This window comes from Hibiscus syriacus, unplaced genomic scaffold (genome assembly GCF_006381635.1).
Source record: "Hibiscus syriacus cultivar Baekdansim isolate YM2019G1 unplaced genomic scaffold, ASM638163v2 tig00111621_pilon, whole genome shotgun sequence".
Lineage (NCBI taxonomy): Eukaryota > Viridiplantae > Streptophyta > Magnoliopsida > Malvales > Malvaceae > Hibiscus > Hibiscus syriacus.
In genome coordinates, this window is record NW_024063138.1 from 2,342,652 (window position 1) to 2,359,171 (window position 16,520).

The 16,520-nt window shown below is 33.9% G+C and overlaps 1 long non-coding RNA gene and 1 pseudogene across 1 annotated transcript; one reads left to right on the forward strand and one right to left on the reverse strand.

Moving 5' to 3' along the window:
- Positions 1-7,382: 7,382 nt before the first annotated feature.
- On the reverse strand, positions 7,383-8,618 carry LOC120165977 (annotated as a pseudogene).
- A 5,244-nt stretch (positions 8,619-13,862) lies between these two features.
- On the forward strand, positions 13,863-15,837 carry LOC120165933. Its single transcript, XR_005519872.1, has 2 exons — positions 13,863-14,865; positions 14,956-15,837. It is a non-coding gene; the product is annotated as an uncharacterized LOC120165933 (long non-coding RNA).
- Positions 15,838-16,520: the final 683 nt, after the last annotated feature.

A 16,520-nucleotide genomic window follows, 5' to 3' on the forward strand; every position in this document is an offset into this window, starting at 1 on the left:
AAAATGTGTCGATACAATTTAAAAAAGTGTCGACATTTTACACATTGGAACCCATAATTATAATGTAATAGATAATTTTGTAATATAACCGGTATAAATATACCGGTCTTATGCGCGAATAGGTCTACAACCTATATCGACACTTTTTAATATTGTGTCGGTACTTTATGTCCATATTGGAAGAAAAATGTGTCGATACGATTTAAAAAGTGTCGACATTTTATACATCGGAACCCATAATTATAATGTAATAGATAATTTTGTAATATAACCGGTATAAATATACCGGTTTTATGAGCGAATAGGTCTACAACCTATATCGACACTTTATAATATTGTGTCGGTACTTTATGTCCATACCATTTAAAAAAGTGTCGGTAATTGAAGTAACGCGGTTTTTCTTCCTTCATTCAAAATTTATATGTACATACAATAGGAGTGATGTTGATACTTACGATATATTATATGGAGATCGTTGTCATTCCATTCCGTCTTCGAAAAAATCAGTTGATGTAGGCTGTGTGCTTGTACTCAAACTAAGCTTGACTTGAGGACATGTTAGTTTGTTATGCCCCTCACCGTTGCAGTACCCACATCGCCTAATTTGCTTCTCGACCTTGTTCTTCGGCACTTCTTTTCGCTTGCGTTGTTTTCGTTGAGGGTCACGAACATTGTTTACTACAATGCTCTGGTTGACTGAATGATTCAAACCAAACGAGTTTTCTAATTCTTCTATTAGTTTTTTCATCTCATCTCTTGCGGTTTTGAAAGACTCGTCTGTCTTTGATGCAATGTAGCATAACCTACTTGACGTTGAACGTAGAGCAGCGAACCTTGCCATTTGCATCACTTCTGGAGACACATTCAAATCAACATAGCTGGGTGCAGAAGCCTTCGCATCATTAGTCCACCTACTTTGAATCAAAGTCCCGGGCAAATATGTGTAGTCCAATTGCTTCAAAATGTGAAGTTGATGGCGACACGGAAGTCCAACGGTCTCGAATTTTTTGCAGGAGCAAATTAGAGTTTTCGTACGAGAATCAAAACTAATTTCAAATTTCCTATTTTTTCTGCGTACTTTGACAAAATATAATGTTGACATTCATCTGATAAGGACTTAATCTCTGCCTCAATCCGTACAATGTCTCCCGTAAGTTCATCTTGGAACACACGAAAAGATTCGCGGGTAAAAATCGCAGCGGCATGGCTTTCAAGGTCGACCAGTTTTGTGATCTGGAAGGGCTTCGTATGGGAACTTAAGTAATCCGCTTTCAACTCGTTCATACGCATTCTACTAATTCCATCTTCAATTGCACGAACAACATCTAAATATGTCTTCTTGTGTTTCAGTGCAATAGCTAGTGAAGCATTCATAGACTCGCACCTTTGTGTTGAGCGAATATTGGCAAAGAAATGACCGGTTAGATATGCTTGTGCCCATAAGTGTCGTGTATTTCCCTTCTCAATCACCCATGGATGCTTTTGGACGTTGAATTCTGAAACAATCGAACGCCATTGAATATCAAATTCCTTGGTTGTCCACCAGGAAGCCATGCATTTTGAGAATGCTGCTGTAAACTTTGGTTCACCAATGTTAGCTTGTGCATTGCGAGAAAGATGCCAAGAACATAATCTGTGCTTAGCATAAGGGATAACAGATTTGATAGCCTCTGCATTGCCCTATCCCCATCGGTTACAACAGAAATAGGTGATTTATTCATCATGGCTTCTAAAAAATTCTGTAGCACCCACTCGAAAGATTGAGACGTTTCGTCAGCGATTATGGCAGTGGCAAACACAATTGTGTTATGGTGATGATTGACACCAACAATAGGCATAATTGGTCGACCATACAAATTATCTTTGTACGTTGTGTCGAACGCAATTACATCACCGAAGCATGTGTAATCCGATCTCGATGTAGAATCCGACCAATAAGATTATACAATGCCCCGATTCGTCTACCGAGTATGTCATAAAAAACCCGGGATCATCATGTTTCTTATAATCAAAGTAGGCAATAAGCGCATTCACATCCCCATCGACGATTTCCTTTGCTTTACCTCTTTGAAGTGCATTGTAGAGGTCTTTATGTGTAAATCCAACATTATGATAGCCCCCTGCCTGCTGCGTTAAATAGTTCATTACTTGTGACGTGCCAACACGACCTCTTTCAATGTTGTTGCCTCATCGATATCAGCCTTACTTACAGCTCGATTAGAACGCATAAATGGTGTCATAGCAGATGTGCACAATGCATGATTATGTTTCTGATCAGACTTACTTATAACCCACTGATCGTTTGTATTTGTTGCTGTAACTACGACTCTAGCCTTACATCCTGTTCTTGTGACTGGCGTATGAGCACGTTGACGATCAACAGTATTGACTTTTGATACTCGAAACCCTTCTTTGGAACAACAAAATTCTTGTGTCTTCACATTCCCTTCCACGTCAAGCCGTGTTGTTCCTTACGTGCACTAAACCCATGTTCCCGTGCGAATCCCTTGTAAAGTGCCAAGCTTGATCACGTGAACAGAAGAGCTGACCAACCAATCTGTCAGATTCATCAACATTATGTACTTCATGGCATTCCTCGGTTGGCTTAACATTGTCTACATCAGTATTATCCATGGCAAAAATTTTGTTGTGCAAGTTCAGTGCTCCAGGAGTTGATGGATATGTAAACGAAGGTTCATTTTGAACATGTTTCTGTAGTTAAAGGGTGGGTACAACATTAAATTCGCAGTACATATTTAGGTATGTACAATAACTACAAGTATATTATCATTTTAAATTCGCAGTACACTGTTAAAAAAATTGAAACATAAATTACATAAGTTTTAAAAAAGTATCGATCCTTTTTATAAAAAGTATGGACACTTTCAATAAAATAGGTAAACATATGATGTAATAGGTAGCCCTTATATAATGTAATAGGTATCGTTTATATAATGTAATAGGTAGTGGTTATATTGTAAAGTGTCTATCCTTTTTATAAAAGTGTCCATACTTTTTTCACTGTGGAAAACATTAATTTAAGGTTATCTTTTGAGTGAGTTTTAAGATATTAATTTAGTAATTATAGGCGTCTAATGATTTATTTTTTACGTTACGGTATATATTATTATTAAATTAAAAATTCTAAATAATATTTTATAAAATAAAAAAAACAATCAATAATTTTTTGTGCAAATGAAATTATTAAATCAATATTGTAGGTGGAAAACATGAAACACTGTTAAAAAAATGAAACATAAATTACATAAGTTTTAAAAAAAGTATCGATCCTTTTTATAAAAAGTATGGACACTTTCAATAAATAGGTAAACATATGTAATAGGTAGCCCTTATATAATGTAATAGGTATCGTTATATAATGTAATAGGTAGGGTTATATTGTAAAGTGTCTATCCTTTTTATAAAAGTGTCCATACTTTTTTCACTGTGGAAAACATTAATTTAAGGTTATCTTTTGAGTGAGTTTTAAGATATTAATTTAGTAATTATAGGCGTCTAATGATTTATTTTTACGTTACGGTATATATTATTATTAAATTAAAAATTCTAAATAATATTTTATAAAATATAAAAACAATCAAATAATTTTTGTGCAAATGAAATTATTAAATCAATATTGTAGGTGGAAAACATGAAACACTGTTAAAAAAATTGAAACATAAATTACATAAGTTTTAAAAAAAGTATCGATCCTTTTATAAAAAGTATGGACACTTTCAATAAAATAGGTAAACATATGATGTAATAGGTAGCCCTTATATAATGTAATAGGTATCGTTTATATAATGTAATAGGTAGTGGTTATATTGTAAAGTGTCTATCCTTTTTATAAAAGTGTCCATACTTTTTTCACTGTGGAAAACATTAATTTAAGGTTATCTTTTGAGTGAGTTTTAAGATATTAATTTAGTAATTATAGGCGTCTAATGATTTATTTTTTACGTTACGGTATATATTATTATTAAATTAAAAATTCTAAATAATATTTTATAAAATATAAAAACAATCAAATAATTTTTTGTGCAAATGAAATTATTAAATCAATATTGTAGGTGGAAAACATGAAACACTGTTAAAAAAATTGAAACATAAATTACATAAGTTTTAAAAAAAGTATCGATCCTTTTTATAAAAAGTATGGACACAATATAATAGGTAAACATATGATGTAATAGGTAGCCCTTATATAATGTAATAGGTATCGTTTATATAATGTAATAGGTATCTATCTCGCATGTGAGTACTTTATTCCAACCATGTGACAAGTGTGACAACTCCATCAACTCACAACTCAGCTTTGAACTCAATCAATATTGTCTTTTAGCTTGATGGTTCATAAAGCATGTTACTTGAACAGTATGAATCAATTATGCAATTTTCATGTTCAATTTAACACTGCATTTCAAATCATTTCATATGTAATTGGAGTTTGAATTTAAATTTCAATTTGAGTTTGAATTTCAATATATATTTCGGCTCCACTAAATATTAGCCCAAGCCAATATGCATGTTATCATGATTATTCCTAATTTCCATTGTTTTTTTTCCAACGTATAAACGCGAGGGAAATCCCGACCATTTTATTTTTTGGTCAACTTTAAAGCGTCAGAAACGTTTCGGGCGTATGATCTGGGTGGTATACAAGAAATGTAACAAATAGCAACTAAAATCATAAGTTGAGTACCACCCAAATCATAAGTCTGAAATACTTCCGATGCTCATCAAAATCCAAAGCTCATATGGTGCCAAGCAAAAGGAAATCAAAATCCAAATCTCATATGATGCCAAGCAATAGGTAGTGGTTATATTGTAAAGTGTCTATCCTTTTTATAAAAGTGTCCATACTTTTTTCACTGTGGAAAACATTAATTTAAGGTTATCTTTTGAGTGAGTTTTAAGATATTAATTTAGTAATTATAGGCGTCTAATGATTTATTTTTTATGTTACGGTATATATTATTATTAAATTAAAAATTCTAAATAATATTTTATAAAATATCAAAACAATCAAATAATTTTTTGTGCAAATGAAATTATTAAATCAATATTGTAGGTGGAAAACATGAAACACTGTTAAAGTATCGATCCTTTTTATAAAAAGTATGGACACTTTCAATATAATATAATGTAATAGGTAAATTTACAATGCTATCGGTATAAATATACCGGTTTACTTATAAAATAGGTAAATATAAGCGCTACCTATTACATTATATAAGCGCTACCTAGTATGTTATTGTACTTTATAATATTTCCGGTTAAATAATATAACATAACCGGTCTAAATTTTAACCGGTCACTTGTTTAACCGGTCACGCCGTATATTAGCCGTTTTTTAGGCGCCGCACCGCAGAACGACCCCAACATTTCAGTCAACTACTTCCTTTTGTTTTCGATCCTTTATCAATTTCTGTGCACCTCCCCATTTCTACAGCTTTTGGCTGCCAGCTTAACCTTCATCATATTACGGTCATACAACTTTCTTTGACTGAATGGCATACCAAACCCAATCCGTTTGCTACGCTTCAACAAAATGTACACAACCTAATGATGTAAGATATACCATGTCAAATCATCAATAACACTCAATTAAATGTGAGAATATACCTGAATCCAGCAATAAATTAAAAACTTTGAATCATTACGTTAATCTCAAATTTGTACTTTTTACAACTCATATGTTATAAGATGGTATGTCATAATTTAAAGATCATAACCCTATCAAATAAATTTTGCACATTAATCTTAATCTCTAGTCAGCCTGTAATCAATTAGAAATTAGTTATTTAGGTATCTACTTATATTTTTTATATTCTAATTGATCCCCAATTAACTTTAACAGTATTATGTCACTTTAATTTGGACTAACTTTTTTATTATAGTAAATAATGTATCGTTAGTTACTTCTTATAGATACATATCACGTCCATATAATTACCAGGTGTTAAGTTTGACCAAGAAAACATTTGAATGAAATCAAAGCATAAGAATCAAGAAAATATTTACCAAGTGTAAAGCTTGATCGAGTCACAAATGCAACTCAAATTGAAATACTACAAATGCCTAATTGAGTTAAACTATTGTTAGGTAACAAATGGCTTATGAGGCAATCTTTTGGGAATCAATGGAATACAATGCCACATTCCTCTTTAACTAGCTATTAAAAGAAAAAAGATTCTGATAATCCATGTAATAATATTCAAGCTAAAACAGAAAGAAAGACCAAGAGAAGGGAGCCTTGGGATTAATGAAAGTAGAAGTGCAGTGCTTATGGGTATATCCCCCAAGCTTTTAGAAAGTATATGTGAGAGTTGCCGGCTTAAGGTACAATATACATCCCATTTGCCTACTAAAAAAGACTACCTCTTTTTTTAATTTAAAATCTCTCCCCCTGGTACACAATCAGACAAACCAAAAGCTTCTCTTCTATTCTCCCCTTTGTCCTCTCTCAATGCCACTTGCATATGTCACCTTCCATAAGGGAATCTCATCTCTAACAAACCTTACTTTTGCCCTTCCACTCCTAATAATTACCAGCCCTCCTTTTTATGCCTTTTTCCCCTTTTTTCTCCTTTTCTTTTACCATCTGCTGTAAAATCCCATCTTCCCTCGATATTAATATTTGCACTACAATCCTTCAAAAAAAAAAATGCACTACAAATGAACACATGAAGCTGATACTTGCACGGCTTAATCCTAAATATATATTATATTAAAAAAAGGCATCTTTTTACCCTATTGCTCAAGGCATTAACTGTAAAAGCCTATTTTAATTAAGATTTTTTTCTTCCATAGAAACTTTTAGAGTTTAGCGAATAGAAAGCTTAGCAACCAAAGACACAAATTAATAATATGAACTCGTAAAGGAAAGTCCCCAACATCATGGCAATCTCAGTGCTCATTTCAAACATAAAATAAGACAGGTCGATTTCATTGTGTGTGGGGGTGACTAACTTATAGGAAAACTGTTCTTCCTCTTTTTTCTTTTCCTCAATTCACTTCAGGGATCAATTAAGCATGTATTTATCTCAAGTTAATTAACAGACCCCTTCAGTGTGCATACCATTTTCATCTAGTTTATGCATGAAAGATTTTTCCCCAAAAATGGTGTTTATGCTGCATAAGAGCTTTGTAATCTAAATCATACAGCATCTGAGCATAATTGAGATATGCTGCTGTATTCAAGGCTTGTAATTATTTATATTCTATAAAATTGTTGATGACTCACATGTGAAAGTACTGATTGGGACAGAAAAGTTCAGTGATGAAGTATGCATCAATCTACAATCTCGATATCACCATGGGACCAATTCTCTAAAGAAGAATGTGTCGCGAGATGTCTTGGCTAATTCATAGTTTTAATACCTCCAAAGTATTTAGCCAATAAAATTTCTGAATGCCTGCAATATAAAAGTATTATACTAAGAATGCAAAGTTAATAAATTTAATCTATATTGTGGGTAGATGCATCGAGATAAATGATGCATGCAGTGGGACAATGATCATATGAGAGTGATTACCTGCAAAGGAGAGTCCCCGGATGCAGGTTTAACACCGGTTACGGAGCATCCCATGATCAAACCGTGTCTGCGAACTCCTCGATAACATTTAGGGCCAATCCTTTTGAGTTTAACATCCTTAAATCCAGCCTTTTCGAACCACTCAATGTACTCTTCCTCCTTGGGAAAAAGCATCCAAACATCCACAAAGAAGTGAGACAACCAAAATGTAGGGTACACAGGACCAATTAGACAAGCTTTTCCTTTTAGTTTCAACACCCTGTATGCTTCCTTGATGCCTCGCTATGGGTCTGGCCAGTACTCTATGCTGAACAAACATAACCAAGTTACCATCTCCTCCATATCATCCATGCAAACCGGCCAGCAATTTTACCATCATGCATGACAATTAACAAAGGACGTAATCCAACCACAAGAAATCAGAATTTTACATCTTATTGTGAAGAGTGAAGACATATGAAGTGCATTTCAAGCAGACAAATAGTTCGGAAAAAACTAACCTGCCAGCAGAGACATATCTATCAGCATAATCAGTAGGGAAGGGGAGATCTTCGGCATCACCTTCAATTATCTTGCACTCCTTGAGGGGCTCCTTCTGCTTAGCCTTGGCGAGTTGGTGCGGAGATTGGTCGAGAATTGTAACATTCTTAGCATCCACATGCTTAACGATACCCAAAGTAGTGAAACCAGTTCCACCACCACCATCTACAACAATCATGTTCCTGTTGTTGAGATCAGCCGGCTCAAGTGCATCATCCCTCATGTCTTCAGTCCAATGACCAGGGTTTATCACATCGTCATAAATGATTGACAGGAACCTGTAGAACCAAAAAGCCTCCTTTTTGTGTTATATGAATCTTGGCTGTGAAGCAGGCCTTGATGCTGATAAGCTGCACTTTGGGGTCATCGTTGTTAACGGCCTGGAGATTCTAGTACTAGATATAAAACCCAGATTGATAAGTGTTTCCCGTGAAAACCTGACCCTAAAAAAGCAATCCTTTTTGGGGTTACCCCTCTGATGAGAGTGAAGCTTTCAGCTCCGCCGAGCAGGGAAGAAGCCATGAATTGAGCAAGCAAAAACAACCCACAAACCAAAAAGATGAAATCTTTACTTGAAAACTTTGAGCAAATATCTTTTTTGGTTGAGATTGGACCAAAGATTTTGCCCTTTTTGGGGTATAGCTGGTTTTACTCTTTCATTGTCTGGTTTTCAGCAACTTTGGTTGAGACTTGATTCGAGTTAAGGGAAACGGACATCACAGCCACAGGATTTGGACCGGACTCTGTTCCCTAGTGGATTCTAAGACAATTTTTTCTCTAATTTTTTGTTTGTTACTTGGCTTGAATTGTGTTTCTGACTGTGATTAGAAATTAATGGCTAAAACGTTGAGAAATAAGAACTGTAAATCAGCTGAAGATGAATATCTGTTTTTTTGGTCGCGATAATAGTTCGTAACTTCTTCGACTCATACGCTCCTCATGTTTCCAATCCAATACGTGTTCCCTTCTTTTCGTTTCATTTGTCCAAAATTCATATACTTTTCTTCCTTGTTAGTGGTGAGAATGACATACAAGGAAAACTGTTAATTTTGTAAGAGATGTGATTTATGTGATTAAAATAAAAAAATTATTTCTAATTAAATCAAGTTTTGTTTAACTTTAATTATAACAATCAAATTTTTTTTGCATAGTTTGGGCCTTCGAAGACGAAACCTCAAAGACCATGGGCCAATGGCCTATTACCATTAAATTGAGTAATCCAATCCAAGGCCTACTTTCATTATTAGCTCCATCCTGAAAATGGGTAGAATCACTGTTCATTTCAATGTTGAAGATTCCAATTTCCGGGCGGAACTAGAGGAGGGCAGCGGAGCATTGGCCCCGTCGATTGTATTTTTAATTATTAATTAAAATAAAAATATATATATTTAAAAATAAATAAATAAAAATTGTCAGGTCCCTCTTAATTAAAAAATTTATATTTATGGAAAATAAAAAAATATTTTAACCTCGCTATAATAAATTCTTAGTTCTGACCCTTTCCCCATATTTTTTTCTGTTTTAGCTTTTGTCTTGTTCTCAATATCATCTCAAGTTCACAATGATTCTTTGAAAATGGGGTCTTACTCGTATATACAATAAAAAGTTTGTCGAAAGCAGCAAAAATATAATACTACCCACAAACAGTGACTGAATGAAATAGTATTTTTTCCAAGTAAGAACTCTTCGACAATATCAGTTTTCAGGTTCCCCACCATACCATGCAAAACAATAAGAACTCCTGGGGGATATGTTATTCTGGTGTAGCTAGTTTCACCGCAGCTTACTGGGTAGTTATTGGCTACCAACACATTAGTTGTAATACCCTAATTCAAATCGTCTCAAATTCGAAGAATTTTTCTTCAAAATTATTTGCTTAACATTTAAAAAACAGTTGCATAAGATATAAACATCATAACATTTTATAATAGCGAAGCTCATTATTTGAAAATTCAATGCATGAATAAAATATTATAATACGAATTATAACGTTTACATGTGTACTAAAGCCGCCGTTATTGTAATCTAATACTTTTATTGAGACTCTTTCGATGATATCATTGTCTCATTCTGATCCTTAAAATATGTAACTTATGAATGGAGACGCATTTTGAACAATGAACTACTAGGCTTAGTGTCACAAAACTAACTATATTATATATACGACATGTATTTATAACATATGTATTTATAACATAAGTATCCCTTCAAGTATAGTTAGAGAAACAATATTGTCTATCCAATACTTCTCCACAATCACAGATCACGTACTTCAAACAGGTATTATGATGTATTCTGAGATCATACATGCATCATGGGAGTTACACTCCTCTAGCTTACTAACATAGATATTTAGATGATACATGGGTTATTCTCGTATCATGAATGTATATCTAAAAGACTCTCAATAGCTAAAAACTTCGAATAAGACTTGACTCACATCTCAATAAAAAACGTACACTTGAATAATTTACTCGTTTAAAATGTATGGATGAATCTAAACCACAAAAATATTAAAACCTCTTAGATGCTTATTGCACAATTCTCAATATAACCACTGCACGTAACTAGCTACTCTAACACCTCCACGGTATCATCTGTCGCATTCCTACATTAGCAGTTATTGGCTTATTGCATTAGTCATACAAGTACTAAAGAATTCACAATAAATCTACCTTATACACGGCGATGCTGGTGAAAACAGAAAAAAAAAGAGTAAATTATACAAATGATCACTAATGTTCAAATAAGATTTCATTTTTTTCACAGAAGTTTTGAAAATAATAAGTTTAATATTATCAATTTATAATAAATTGATCACTAATATTATCGATTTATAAAAAAATTAGTCACTCACCGTTATCAACTTTTATTGAAGGTCACATAATACTGATATGGCATGTTAAATCGTTTATCTGGCACAGTTTGACCGCATGGGAATATCGTATTGACTGGTTTGACTCCCCAATCTGCTCTATCTTAATCCCTAAAAAATCCTAATTTATCGCGGCTTTTGCTGCTTCTACTTCTACTAGACCACCTCTGAAACAAGCAGAGAAGACCAAAACGGAGAAAAAAACGCCAACTGGTCCGTCAAGAGTGACCTTACCACTGCGAAGATCTCCAACTTCATCACTACCCTCTGGCGTAATTCACATGTGACCTCACCACTCAGAAGGTCTGCTTATTAACCATAGCTATCTTCTTATTATCTCTCTACTGCTTCTATCTCTTCATTTTTTCGCAAATGACACAAATGGGGTTCATTGTTTTTGTGTGTGCAATTCATTTCCTTGAGTTGTTTGATTAATTCCAGCAAAAGAAAAATGAGTTATTATCTAAGTTAAGAGAGGGACAATTTTTTTTATATACTTTTCAGAGGAAGTAATGGTTCTCTTTTACTTGTTTAATTTGCATGGGAGTTTTGGATGTCTAAAAATATTTTTCATGTTCGTAAGTGAATTAAGATTGCATCCTTAAGTGTACTCTCCATGTGATAACTAAAACTTTAGCGAATATTCAAATTTAACAATAGGTTCTAATCCCAGTCATGCAACGGGAAGCTACTGTCTTCGGTCGACCTTTTCTCTATTGCAGTGTTAACCTCACTCTTGACAGATCAAGTGGTGGCTTTTTCTCCAGTTTGATATTCTCTGCTGCTTGTTTAAGAGGTGGTCCGATAAAAGCAGAAGCTTCAAAAGTTACGGTAAATTAGGGTTCTTTTAGGTATTGAGATAAAGGGGAGTCAAATTGGCCAACATGGTTGTCCCACATGGGCAAACGGTGCCAGATAGATGATTTAACAAGCCGCATTAACATTATGTTACCTTTAATAACAATGGTTAACAAGCGATCAATTTATCATATATTAGTGACTATTTATATAGTATATAAAAAAAATGCAATGGGTTGACTACTGAGACAGACAAGAGAATGAGACGAAGGGAATGAAAAATGTGGCTGAATGCATAGGATAATAGAAATAGACAGCATTGAAAGGGCAACTTCCCAAACAGGGATGGACCCATTTCGCCTATCACGAACCACGAACCACGAAAGGGCATCTTTCTGGGTTGGCCGCCTACTACGATTTCTCGGCGTGTTCATACACTAAATTGCGATTGGTAAGCACAGTTCAACGTTTGGGTATTAGGGAAAAAATAGGAATGATTGAATTATCGTAGTGGGTTACTAGGAATAAGATAAGGTAAGCGAAATATTATTTTATTAGATAAACTACGTATTTAGTATTTAAACTATTAATATTTATTCGTTGTAATACCTAAATTTTTTTTTTAAATCATATCTAATGTTTAGTTTTTGTTTCATTTTAGTACTCACTATTAAAAACTTAACGCATGTAATACTTACACTTAATTTTGATCCGTTTTAGTACCCAAACTTTAGATATGATTTTGAACAAAAATTAAAAGTTTAGGTATTAAAACGGACCAAAATTGATATTTTAGGTACTAAATGCCCTATTTTATTTATAGTTTTTTTAAATATAAAATAAGTGTCAAAATTATATCATTTTTCTAAATAGGTGCCTAAAGTATTTTTCGACCCATTCAGGTGCCTAAAGTTATAAACGTTACAAGTTTATGTACCTAAGTGTTAACAGTCGTTAAAAAACCCATTAAGTGACATGTGTCACAAACCTATAATTTTGAAATATTTATTTTTAAAAAATAAAAATATTATTAAATAAACGCATGCTATCCCTCCCCTGCTCTATCGACCAAAATTCAAATTGTCAGACGTCAAATGGTCGAGGAGTCGGCTTTCATAGTCAATTAAATAACCGATTATCACAATCGATCAAATGAATTTAAGGGATTAAGTATTTGGGATTTTAAGGATTAGGAAAATTAGGAATTTAGAAATTTTAAGTTTTGAGATGATATTAAGAGTTGTAACCGGTTAGCGGGTGGTCGACAACGTATGGGTGGTCTGTCGTTGGCGAATGGGTGGTCGGAGTTGACTAGTGGTTAGAGTAAATAGGATTAAAATAAGAGAGTTTAAGAGTTTAAGTTTTTTTTGTATATAAAATATTTTTAAGTTTTTTTAAATAAATTTTTAAAATTACATGATTGTGACACATATAACTTAACAGGTGTTTTTAATAGCCTTTAACATCGAAATACCTATAGGAATAACGTTTATAATATCAAACATCTAGATAAAAGGAAAAATACTTTAAACACATATTATGTAAAAAGATATAATTTGAACATTTATTTTTATACCTATATTTTTTTTTTAGGAAATCAGAACGGCTTTCTTAAGGAAGAAAAGTCGTTTACTCGTTTCCGTTTCCGTTTCCGTTTCCGTAATGTAATAAAAACAGAGAGCAAGCAATTAAAAGATCACAGCTTTGTAATAACTAACAGATCTGAAGGTTTAAAGGAGTTGCTTTAGTGCAATTGAAAATTCAAAATGAAATGAGAATCTCTCAAGCTATGTCAGGTGAGTAACAATGGAAGCAGAAACGGCTTCGTCATCGGATGAACAGAAACCATCTGCTTCAGCAGCTGATACCAGAGGGAAGCATCGGATTCTAGCAGAACTCAAGCGTTTCGAACAAGAATCCATGTTTCTCCAGGTTAGCTTTTGCTTTTTCATTTTGTTTCCTTTTCCACTAATATTCTGGTTTCCTCAATTTAATAGGAGGAAAATAGTTCATGGTAGAGTCAAAGTCCAAATAAACTTCAAGTACTTTCATTGTGGAATCCAAGTCTCCTACCTTGCAATTAGTACCATGAGTGGTTAATAGTTCTCTTACTACTTACGTGAGATCCCAATTTGATAGCTTTTGATCCTTTTTTTTATGCTATTTTGGACTACTGTAACTTTTTTTTTTGCAGAACTGTAGTTTTATTGGACTCGCAAAAATCTGCCAGGGATGTTGCAGATGCCGTATTCATCAGGTTATACTGATGTTTAGGAAGGCTTTATTAGTGGCAGGATGAAGTTCTTGATGTTCCTAAACTTTTTCTTTTCTCCTTTTCACTTAAATTCAGTGATGAAATGGTTTTGGGTTAGTGTTTTTGGCAACCATAAGATGAACTTTGTAGTATTGGTTGCTGCTCATATTTTATTTTGAAGAATTAAGGTTATATTCGGCATTAAAAGGGCTTGTTGGTTCCCTTTGTTATGGAAGAGAGTTTTTTTGCATTTGCATTTGGATTTGGCTTGCTGCTCTTGTTAAGCTTCACCTTGATTAGTCATATGCTTAGCATCAGCTAAATAAACAAGCTTTTAGCGATGTTGTGCATTTGCACCGCATAAAACCCATGTAGAATGCTGCTATATGCCTCGGGTTATCTTATCCATTCACACTTCATAGACTAGTCGACTTGGTATGGATGGAGTTGTTGGTATTCAGCTCACAGATGTAGCTTTCTCGTGTCCCATTTTTGCCCATATTTACAGCTTTCTTAGGTAGATGATTTTAATAGTTAAATACAAGATTTCCTTTACTTTGAGCAATGTCATACCTTAGTGATTCAAAAAGTTTCTGTGTGCAGAAAAGTCACCATTTACAGTTTAGCATGTTTTTTTCTCTCTTTTCATGTATTTTTTCTTTTTCCAGGACGAGATGGCTGGAGAGAACGGACAAATTGCAAAAACTTGAATATAAACTATTATCATCTATCGTTACAAGATATGTTTATCGCACAAAAGTTGTATGATAACCGGTTCGATCGGAATTAATCTCTCCTTTTCCCCCTCTCAGGATGCTGCTTAGCTTGGAGACGAGACCAGATCCGCTACTCCCAGTGTAATTGCAACAACTTGAATTATTCTTGTATCTTTTTTATTTTGATAAAGTTGTTTTTCCCTCTAATGCTTGTGTTTATTCTGTCAACAGAACACGTGGTCCTATAAACCCATCATTGGATAGATGGTCTGAAGGGCCCCAAGATTCCAAAGGTTGCAGATGCCAGATTCTATGATTTGAGCCAATCTAACATTTGTTGCCAATACGTGTTAAAATGTTACAGCTTAGTTGTTATCTTAATAGATGCTTTCAATTCTCTTTCAATAGTGTGCAATACCCAAGATTTTGGGTGGCGCCGTATAATTTACTTTTTCCGATTCGGATGAAACTTGTATATCGGATGCATCTACTGCAGATATGAGCTTCTAAACGGATGGTTCTCGTCTTCATTTTGCCGGTCCATTGTTGACTCGTAAGCAGGAAGCTCTAGTTTATGGATACCGTATACTTTCTCAACAAGAAACCAGAGTAAGTCTCTTTAATCACAAAAGGAAGAGCATGCTGGAATTATCAGGTGTGCTGCCCAACGGTTTGTGATAGATTTGGAAAACATAGTCACTGTTTAAACTACAGCTAGGTCACTATGTTCAGCAGACCAAACAGACCTAGAACAGTGAGGTGGGGCGTCTTCCATTCTGCTATTCCCGCTACTTGATTGCTTAATGATGTTTTCATCAACCTCTGCATGTGAGTTGAAATATCATATACCTGTTTCAACCACGGAAGCTCTCTCTTAGGAGTTACATCACAACCACTACAAAGATTTCCTTTTCTTGGAGGTTCTACCGATGACTGAAATGCAAGCCACCAGCTTCGAATGGAATTGTCGGCCAAGTCTGTTATTCTCCGCAACCTGCAAGCGTATGTAATCTGGCTTACCCTATATAAAAATACGTTGAAACAAATTTTTGTAAATATTTTTAAATGAGATTAAACAATAACTAAAATATGTAGATGGGCCGTTGAAACTCAGAGGGATCCAAATTGTGAAGAAAAAATAGTAAAGATTTTTTTCATTAGTTTAAGGTGATTATAATTAATATATGTTCAGAATTGTGTTAATCAATCGATAATATATACGTCTTGTAGATGCAATTTCTTAAATCTATAATTTCTATGAAAAATAATATTTTCTTTTATCATCAAAATCATTTGATTTGATGAGTTAAATTATATTAGAAGAGTTAAAGTTTTTTTTTATTAATTGGGATAAGTACGAGGTAATATATGTTCAAAGATAATTCTCAACTATTTGACATTGAACGCTTACATCTATGGTATTCCTGTTGCTCGAACCCGAAACCTTAAAAAATAACTACAATTCTTTAAGGTTGCTCTGTTCGTGTAAGAGTCAAAGTTAAATTACTAAAGAATATTAAACATATTTTTAACATCTTCGATGAGTTGATTTTTTTTCCCTTATAGGAATGAAGCTTCAGCCGTTGTTATCCAGTCTCCAACCTTCTTCCTTTATTCTTATCCCAGGAGCCGGTTGACGCAGAGTTGGCTTTACATCGGCTTATGAAATGCCCATTTTCGGTTTAAGGATGGGCTGTCGTTTTGTTGACCCAACAGTAGATTTGTTGACCCAACAGTAGAAGACGTATCCTTTGGGTGAGGAATTTAGGCTGATTAATCCTTTTTTTTAAATGGGA